The 10,876-nt window shown below is 43.7% G+C and overlaps 1 pseudogene; it reads left to right on the top strand.

Moving 5' to 3' along the window:
* Positions 1-3,715: 3,715 nt before the first annotated feature.
* LOC119290343 lies at positions 3,716-3,854 on the top strand (annotated as a pseudogene).
* Positions 3,855-10,876: the final 7,022 nt, after the last annotated feature.

Genomic DNA, 10,876 nt, shown 5'->3' with positions numbered 1-10,876 from the left:
GCTAATTGGTTTATTTGGTTGAAGATCATATGTTCAGATCCTATATGCATATTAATACCCCTCTGATTATGAAGATGAATATGCTTTGTGAGTAGTTAAATTTGTTCCTGGGGACATAGGAGAAGTCTTGCTATTAGTAGTCATGTGAATTTGGTATTCGTTCGATATTTTGATGAGATGTATGTTGTCTCTCCTCTAGTGGTGTTATGTTAACGTCGACTACATGACACTTCACCATTATTTGGGCCTAGAGGAAGGCATTGGGAAGTAATAAGTAGATGATGGGTTGCTAGAGTGACAGAAGCTTAAACCCTAGTTTATGCATTGCTTCGTAAGGGGCTGATTTGGATCCATATGTTTCATGCTATGGTTAGGTTTACCTTAATACTTTTGTTGTAGTTGCGGATGCTTGCAATAGAGGTTAATTATAAGTGGTATACTTGTCCAAGTAAGGGCAGTACCCAAGCACCAGTCCATCCACATACCAAATTATCAAAGTACCGAACACGAATCATATGATTGTGATGAAAACTAGCTGGATGATATTCCCATGTGGCCTCGGGAGCGCTTTTCTCTATATAAGAATTTGTCCAGGCTTGTCCTTTGCTACAAAAAAGGATTGGACCACCTTGCTGCACTTTATTTACTTTTATTACTTGTTGCTCGTTACAAATTATCTTATCACAAAACTATCTATCACCTATAATTTCAGTGCTTGCAGAGAATACCTTGCTGAAAACCGCTTATCATTTCCTTCTGCTCCTCGTTCGGTTCGACACTCTTACTTATCGAAAGGACTACGATAGATCCCCTATACTTGTGGGTCATCAGTGACGGGGGTGGCTCGGGGCGGCGGCGGCTCGGGAACGGGGGCGTGGCGGGCCGGCCGGCGAAGGGGGTGGCACGGGGTGGCGGCGGCGCGGGTGAGGGGCAGCGACAGCTCAGGCAGGGGAGAGAGAGCGGACAAATAGAGGGGTGGGGCTTGCGTTGGCCGCATTTTAGTAAGGTCACAACTCTTTGCCGTCTACTAGCCTAGCTAACGGATGTTAGGTTGGCCACTTTCTTTGTCGTCCGCTGGCAGACGGGAAAGAAGCTTTGCCATTTGTCAGCGGACAGCAAAGAAAGTGGTCGTTAGATGGTTCTCGCTAGTGGGCCACCCTCCCTTTTTTCCGTCGGCTAGCAGACCGCAAAGCTTCTACGTCGTCCGCTAGTGGACGGCAAAGAGCTGGCAGACGGGAAACACCCTCTTTGTCGTCCGCTCTTTCTTTGCCATCATCTTTCTGTAAGTTGATGGCAAAGAGCTAGCTGATGGCAAAGATCCTAATTCCAGTAGTGAGAGAACCACCTATTCTTGTGTTGACATCAAAGGTGGAATTCCACCCCAACCATATAAATTTGATCTCTAGCCTTCCCAAGTTGCTTTCCACCCAAATCCCTTTTGAGTGCTGAGGAGACTATCTTTTGAAGCATAAGAGCAAGAATTTCATCATCAACATCTATTACCTTTTGGAGAATGGTGTCTCCTTGATTAGTTAGGTGTCACTTGGGATCCTCCAATGCTTGTGGAATGAACCAAGAAGTTTGTAAAGGCAAAGAGATTGCCTACTTCGTGAAGATCTACCCCGAGTGAGGCTAGTTCTTCATGGGCATAAGCCGTGATGGCATACACAAGGTTGCTTCTTTGTGGACCCTTTGTGTGTGGAGCCCTTTGTGGACTCGAGCAACCGTTATCCCTCTAGGAATTGAAGTCTCCATTAATGGGGATGTACGATAGCACCATCTATAAGAACCGCGGGGGGGGGGGGGATTCGTGTCACCCTTTGTTTGCAAAATCTCCTAAACTCTACTCCTTACAGTCTTGCACTTGCATGTCATTTACTTACCGATGCCCATACTCTCGATATCCATGTGTAGGATGTATGCTCGCTATCTAACTTGTACTAAAATCTGCTTAAGTTTCAAGAGAACTAAAACTTGCACACTTTGCCTTGTTAGTGTCTATCCCTCCCCCTCTAGACCTATCCTTTCGATCCCACACTTGCAGATGGGATAGTGGCCACTGACGTCTCACCACAAGAAACTGCTGACCCAGGCAGAAAATCCACCGTCATTGCTGCACATCCATGCCCTCTGCTTCAAGTCACTATGTATATATAGATCGCACTCTAGAGCAACCATGACAAATGTCAAATCAGGACCGATATGCACCACCACTCCATCGAGTGCATCCGTCCTCACCAAGCACCATCGACGCACCGACTGCTGACAAGCCTAGCCGTGGCACCGCGATGGCGACTCTGGCCCAAACCTAGATCTGGGCAGGGGTGGCACCGGAATGCACCCCCTGTCCATGGTAGGATGAGATGGCCCCCGGACCACCTGGACCTGTCCACACTACCCAAGATCGGCGAGCAGACTAGCAGCACCAGCGGACAAGCGCTCGGTAGCGGCATATCCAACAAGGGTTGAAGAAGCCTGATGGGAACCGGGGGTGACTGAAGAAGATGACCCCGCCGCCGCTAATAGCCCATGGGCTTTGCTTGGCGACTTCAGACAGTGGTGACCAGGTAGGATGGGGAGGAGGGGTCCTTGGGATGGAGGCGGAGGCATCGCGCGTGTCGCCCCAGGCTTGCGACACAGGGGCCTCGGTGGGGTTCATTGAATATAGATATTGTATGTAATTTAACTTATTATCAATACAATTTTTTATCATTTATATTTAATTTAAGCACAGTCATATTCTAACAAACTAAGGCACCCAGCCAAACTAACAAAAATACACTAATTGAAGTATCATATCAATTCAGCTAGCTCAAACCTGTTCGATAGATTGATAGAGTTATCGGTGTATGTTTCAAACTCATCTATCTCTTCTTCTGTTGGACTCCTCCTCTCATTGTAAATCCTCTATCCATCTCATGTACGAACTCCGGGTGAATCCTAGTGATCTCCCAATGCTTGTAAGCCATGACAACTTCTCAATATATACAGCGGCCCGAGACCAAAGGGTTCAACGCTTCCTCCAATCTTTACATGGTATCAGAGCCTATCATCATTACCTCTAGCAACCTACGAGAAAGCCTTCAGCCCGAGAGGAAAAACAACCTAGCTGTTGTATTCGCTGTAGATCAACGCCATGGCAGGAACCGATGCATCCACCGCCGCCGCTACCATCTCCACCCTCACCACATCCACCATGGGCGCCATGACTATCCAGTTTGCCGGCTCCACATATGCTTCTTCTTCCACCTCCAGCAATGGCGCTAGCTCCCTTGGGTCGCCTCCGTCAGAGAAGCTGACGAGGATGAATTTCCTTCTTTGGAAGGCCATCGTGCTACCCCAGATCAAGGGGGCACGGATGGAGCACTTCCTGGACGCCGCAACCATGGCGCCCCCTGCCGCCATCACCATCACCAAGGATGGGAAGGAAGAGCAGGTCTTCAACTACGCCAGGACGATCTTGTATGCCCAGCAGCAGCAGGTACAAGGTCACCTTATGGGATCTCTATCACGTGAGGTTCTTGCGCAGGTCATAACTCTCCAGACGCCGGCCGAGGTGTGGAGCGCCATCCACACCTTCTTCGCTGCGCAAACACAATCACAACTCATCAACACTCGCATCTCCCTTGCAAATCTTCAGAAGGGCAACATGGGGATGCCAGAGTACCTCGCCAAGATCAAAGCCTTAACGAACGAGATCGCCTACACCTAGTCTCCGCTCGGCGATGGGGAGATCATCTCCTTCGTTCTGAAGGGTCTGGACATGGAGTATAACTTGGTGGTCTCATCCCTCTCTGCCCGTGTCGAGTATGTCACCGTCACCGAGCTCTACACCCAGCTTCTTAGTTTTGAAGCCCGCATCAATCTGCTGCAACAAGGAAACCTACGTCAATCTTCAGTAAAGTCCTTGACTCGTGGCCGTGGCTAAGGTGGCCGAGGTCGTGGTCACCAAGGCCAGCAAGGGCGTGGCCGAGGCAACAAGAACAACAATGGGCGTGGGAGCTCCAACAACAATGGCCCACGCCCCTCCGGCAACAACGGTGGTCGCCCCCGAACTCGATGCCAGCTCTGTAAGAAACTCGGTCATGAGGTACTGGATTGTTGGCATAGGTATGACGAGAACTACGTGCCTGAAGAGTGACATGTTCTTGCCGCTTTGAGAGAGCAAGGAGGAGAAGGAGACGCCATGTGGTATGCTGATTTTGGAGCAACTGATCACATTACTAGCGAGCTTGAGAAACTCGCAACTCGTGAACGCTACTGTGGCAATGATCAAGTGAACACTGCTGCAAACTGTGGAGGTATGGACATACATCATATTGGTCAAGCTTTCATTAATTCCCCTACTTCTAAACATGATCTTATTCTTAAAGATGTGCTTCATGTCCCACAAGCTAATAAAAATCTTGCTTCCATGTCTCGTTTGACATATGATAATAATGTCTTCTTTGAGACTCATCCTGAACATGTTTTCATTAAGGATCGAGCAACGAGGGAGCTCCTCCATCACAGTAGATGCATTGGAGGTCTCTACCCCATCACATCCAGAGTCATTAATTGAAAGCGTCGTCGTCAAGTCCATTCCATTGTCAAGCCCTCCTTGGCAAGATGGCATCAAAGATTAGGTCATCATTCGTCTATTATAGTTGAGCAAGTAGTAAATAAAGACAATCTTCCATTGTCGGGTAGAGATGATACAGAGTCTGTTTGTGAAGCTTGTCAGTGTGCCAAGAGTCATCAACTTCCCTATCCTAGGTTAAATAGTGTTTCTCATGCTCCTTTAGTGCTTATATTCAGTGATGTATGGGGTCATGCAAGAGATTCTTTTGTAAGAAAAAAATATTATGTTAGTTTCATCGATGATTATAGCAAGTTCACTTGGATATATTTGCTTAAACACAAATTTGAAGTCTTTGCTATTTTTCAAGAATTTCATAAACTTGTTGAGCGTCACTTTGACAAGAAAATCCTTGCAGTCCAAAGTGACTGGGGAGGCGAGTATGAGAAACTCAACTCGTTCTTTTGTAGTGTAGGCATTGAACATCATGTATCTTGCCCAAATGCATATTAGCAAAACGGTTCTGCAGAACGCAAGCACCGTCACATTGTTGAAGTAGGATTATCTCTACTTGCTCATGCTTCTATGCCGCTCAAATATTGGGATGAGGCCTTTATTGCTGCTACATATCTTATCAATCGTCTTCCTAGTAGTCATTGGAAATTTAACTCCTCTAGAGCGCCTGTTTCATCAAAAACCAAATTACACATCTCTAGAAATTTTTTGGTGTGCTTGCTACCCCAATCTTCGTCCCTATAATCGCCAAAAACTTGAGTTTTGGTCCACTCAGTGTGTTTTCATTGGGTACATCAATCTCCATAAAGGCTACAAGTGCCTAGATGTCTCAACAGGACGAATCTATATTTCTCATGATGTCATTTTTGATGAAACTATTTTTTCCTTTTGCCCAACTTCATCCCAATGCAGGCGCTCTTTCGTGAAGAAATTTCACTTCTTTCCGAGTCTTCAACTTCTCCTGATCACGGGGGTGAATTAACTGAAACTGATCATGAGATGTTACAAGAAAATAATGCAGGTTCTAATGAAGAAAATGCAGTTTCTGGCTGTGATTTTATGTGTGCAGATTTGGACAAAACAGGCGTTGTAGCCCATGTTGATTTGCTGCAGAACTGCAGCGTCAGTGTTACGCGATCCAAGGAGAATCTCCTGGCGCTCGCTGCCAATTAGGAAGAGGCTGCCAGCCCATGTGCGGCCGACAGGCCGACAACTATGGGCCTCGGTGACTCACCTGTTGCCACGAGTGGGCGGGCCAACGTCTCGGCCGACAGGCCTACAGCCACGGGGCCCAGTAACAGGTCGCCCTGCCGTGCACCCGAGCAGCAGTCATCCGACGATGCCACGCGGAGTCCGCTGGTTGGCGATTTTAGTACGAGGCGAATTCTTTCAGACGACGTGGTTTTCTTGGATCTGGAGCGATAGGGCAGCTGATCGTCTTCGGCAGACGCGCCTGGATCTTCTACGACTGGGCTCTGTATTCCAGGATCTTCTGCGGTTGAGCTACATATTCCAGAAAATACAAACGATGCGCAAATAATTTCTGCATCAAGGTCTTCCGCTCGTATGACTGAAGTTTCTCAATGTAGTACCAGATCACAGTCCGGAATAATCAAGCCTAAAGAATATAAAGATGGCACAACAAGGTATGACAGTCAGAAACATGCTTTTCTTACTAGTACTGGTGAACCAGGTAATTTAAGTGATGCCCTTGCACACAAAGAGTGGAAAGAAGCTATGGATAGTGAGTACCAAGCTCTTATGAAAAATAAAACTTGGCATCTAGTTCCACCAAAAAAAGGAAAAAATGTGATTGATTGTTAGTGGGTCTATAAAATTAAAAGAAAAGCATATGGAACCATAGATAGATACAAGGCTAGGTTAGTTGCAAAAGGATTCAAACAAAGATTTGGAATTGATTATGAGGACACTTTTAGTCCTGTTGTTAAAGTAGCTACTATCAGACTTGTATTATATATTGTTATTTCTAGAGGTTGGAGTTTACGACAGCTAGATGTTCAGAATATGTTTCTTCATGGTGTTCTTGAGGAAGAAGTGTTCATGCAGCAACCGCCAGGGTATGAAAACAAAAGCACGCCACATTATATTTGCAAATTAGATAATGCCTTGTATGGACTAAAACAGGCTCCTAGAGCCTGGTACTCAAGGTTGAGCACAAAGTTACAACAACTTGGTTTTACTCTATCAAAGGCAGATACCTCACTATTCTTCTATAATAGAGGCAACATAACAATATTTGTTCTTGTTTATGTTGATGATATAATTGTTGCTAGCTCCAGTCCAGATGCTACTACATGTCTGCTTCAGGATCTTCATATGGACTTTGCATTGAAGGACTTGGGAAACCTTCACTATTTTCTTGGCATTGAAGTGAAAAAGGTGAAGGATGGAATATTTTTGACACAGGAAAAATATACTACTGACATTATAAGAGGATGGGACTGGAACACTGTAAGCCTTTAAGTACACCACTCTCAACTTCAGAAAAACTCTCAGTTGAGGGAGGAGATGCACTTGGTCCAGAGGATGCAACAAATTACAGAAGTGTTGTTGGTGCATTACAGTACTTGACTCTAACTCGTCCAGATATCTCATATTCTGTTAATAAAGTATGTCAGTATTTGCATGCTCCTAGTACAGTTCATTGGACAGGAGTTAAAAAATTGTGAGGTATCTTAAGTTCACAATGGGACTAGGAATTAAGATTGCTAAGTCATCATCCATGTTGGTGATGCATATTCAAATGTTGATTGAGCAAGGTGTGCTGATGATAGAAGGTCCATAGGTGGATTTGATTTATTTCTAGGATCAAATCTTATATCATGGAGTGCAAGGAAACAGGCCACTGTCTCTAGATCCAGCACTGAAGCGAAATATAAAGCTCTAGCAAATGCAACTGCCGAAATTATGTGGATTCAGACTCTCCTTTGTGAACTAGGAATAAAAGTTCCACAAGCTGCAAGGTTATGGTGTGACAATATTGGTGCAACCTATCTTTCGGCAAATCCTGTTTTCCATGCACGGACAAAGCATATAGAAGTTGATTTTCATTTTGTCAGAGAAAGAGTGGCTCGCAAATTACTTGATATCATGTTTATTCCCACAGGAGATCAACTTGCTGATGGCTTCACCAAACCACTTACCATGAGGAGGTTGAATGAATTTAAGTACAATCTAAATCTAGACAACACTATTAGGAAAATGCTTACCAGTAGCGCTGGTTTTTGAGCTACCAGTAGCGCGGGCACCAGCGCTATTGCTACGGCGCTACAGCTATTTTGTAGCAGTAGCGCGTTTTTAGGCCAGCGCTACTGGTAAGTTCAAGTACTAGTAGTGCATTTTCAGGCCCGCGCTACTACTAACATTTATGTTTTTGTAGCATTTTGGCACTGTACATGTTTAAACAGATATATCTTTTATACAATAATAACTCATCATGAACTATTCTGTTTAAATACCATATTCATTACCACTTGTCATCACCATCAAACAATGTTCGTCAATGAGACATCATATAACAAGTTGGTCATTAGTCATAATCACAACTCCTCATCATCATCATCAACTCTAACACATTGTAGCACATAATAACACATTCTAGCTATGACCTACTCCTCTCATAGGACCTACTCTACCCTCTCTTATGTAAAGTATCATAAAACAAGATAGGCATTGACGCTGCATTAAGGAAAATTGACTCTCCATAATAAAGAACGGAGATCATCTTGTCTCCATGGCCTACACACAATGTTGCTTCCAAGTAGCTCTCTACGATGGTTCAAACATTTTTTGAAATCATCTATTATCATGGCTTCCTCGCTTTTAGAAATCTGGTATGGACAGGAGTGATGTGGATACTGCGGCTGACCTGGCCGTGGTGGCTGTAAGCTCATAACATTAACGTGACCTCTCGTCAACATCAGATGAGGCACACAATCCATCGGGATTTTCTGTTCAAAAATATAGTAATAACTTTGTAGTTAGCAATATAGTTTAGTTTTAGAAGAATTTATGCAAAAGATGCACGGATGTCGTAATAGTAGAAAATCTTACCATGATATCTCCATTGATGTTACCGTAGTTCAACACGTGCACTAGTGGCACGTATTGACCATAATGTGGAGGAGTTTGATAATAGCTATTGTAATTCTCAATATCAGTAAAAAATGCGATAAGACCATCTTGCTCCTTATAAGTTAATTGTGCTTCATCATTGTAGTAGTAGGTTCTCTCTAGCATTTTCCGTACATTTTTTGAAGAATGAAAATAAGCTGTCAATGGAAATAAACTGTCAAATATTTTGAAATAAACAATATAAATTACTTAGTAAATATGTTTAAGAAACTCACACAGCGGTAGAACTGGAAGCGTGTCAACAAGGACCCAAATGGTCATATCATTTTCGTCGATGTCAGGATCACCAAGATCGAAGGTGAAAAGCATACCCTCATGAAAATCATATGCCTTGCAAAGGGCTTCCCAATTCAGGCAACCAAAATTGGATGAGTTCACAGAATTGTATAGATTTACAGCAAAATCATAACCATGATGGGTCCTTAGTTGAATTATCTTTGACTCCATTCTTTCATGATCTTGAAAACCCATCTTCTCCAAGACATAGCGTCTTGCATGGCATGGGATAAGCTAGTAGAATTGTAAAAGACGAAAATTACACATTGAAGAAGCAGAGAAGTCGTGCAAAAAATAACAAAAAACACTTGTCATCGTTGCGTACCGTTTCAACATCGAAGGTCTCTTGGAGCTTGATGCTGAAGCGCCGACCTTCTACCAAGTGAGGCATGTCGCACAGACCGCGCTCATCTTTGCAGTAGTCGCACATAGCAAATTCCCTTTCGTCGTCAGACATTTCCTAATAGGTAATTAATAATCCATCATCGAATACATATATAGTAGTTTGTAGCAAAGATCATCATATAACAACTAAAACACCTAAAATTTGTAGTTTATAGTAGTTTGTAGCAAAGATCATCATATAATCCATCATGAATACATATATAGTAGTTTGTAGCACAAACCACGCTCATCTTTTGCATTCAATAAGCAAATAACTAATAGGTAATTAATAATCCAGCATCGAATACATATATAGTAGTTTGTAGCAAAGATCATCATATAATATCACTAATACATCTCGAATAATAGCTCCTCTAGGTTCAGTGGGCCGCGGTGGACACCCAAAGAGAAGGAACCATCACCGGATCATAGCTCCGGTGAGATCCCCAAAGAATCTGCCAGGTATTGGAGAATCGGCCGTTCGCCAACGCAACCAAGTAGCGCTGGACGTGCGCGTTCTCCTCCATGACACAATGCTGTACCACATGTGCTGGGGACTCAAGCCTCTCCACCGATGCACGCCCACGTGACCGCCACCAAAGAAGCTCCGGCGACGACGGGCTGGCTCCTCACTAAGCTGTGCTCACCAGAAGGTAGCACAACCCAGTACCAGCCCGGCGGAGCCCAGTCCCGGACATGGCCCCTCGGCTCAACCAGGAGTCCTCCGCCGAGTCGACGACGAGGATGCGGGATAGGCATCGTCGACGTCAAGAACAAAATGCTTAATTATGAAAACAAAATTAATAAACACTTAGCAAAATTTGGCATGACCTTTGCTAAAAACAGGACATATCGAGCGCCTGAAATTTGTCAGAATGTAAACGAATTGACATTTCTGGCAAAACATAGGCCACTCGGAAAAATATGACATGTTCAAAATATGCATGACATGTCCACTGCAAATTTGCATATTAACAGGAAAAATTGATTTAACTAAAAAAATAACAACAATTGCTTTAACTAAAAAATACCTAGAATTCTGTTAACTACACCTAAAACATCTAAAACACATAAAATTCTGTTAACTACACCTAAAACAACTAAAACACCTAAAACTCTTTTAAATACACTTAAAACACCTAAATTATATTAACTACACCTAATTAAAAACCTAGCTAAATTTCTATCCTAACTTTAAAACCTAGCTAAATTTAAAAACCTAGGGTTCATACGAATTAACTAGGGTTCATACCTAATCTGTCCAAGCAAGGTTCGATCATGCATAACCTAAATTATTCTAAAAACCTACATTTTTAACTAAAACACCTACAAATTTAACTAAAACACCTACAAATTCAACTAAAACACCTACATTATTCTAAGAACCTACATTTTTTAACTAGGATTCAAAATAATTAGGGAGGAGGAGGGAGGGAGGAGTATCTCTCGGTGGAGGAGGGCCGGTGCGGGGGGGCGACCGGCGGGGGA

This window comes from Triticum dicoccoides, chromosome 4A (genome assembly GCF_002162155.2).
Source record: "Triticum dicoccoides isolate Atlit2015 ecotype Zavitan chromosome 4A, WEW_v2.0, whole genome shotgun sequence".
Taxonomy (NCBI): Eukaryota; Viridiplantae; Streptophyta; class Magnoliopsida; order Poales; family Poaceae; genus Triticum; species Triticum dicoccoides.
The sequence above is the reverse complement of the archived record's forward strand: the minus strand, read 5'-3'. Positions and strand labels throughout refer to the sequence as shown.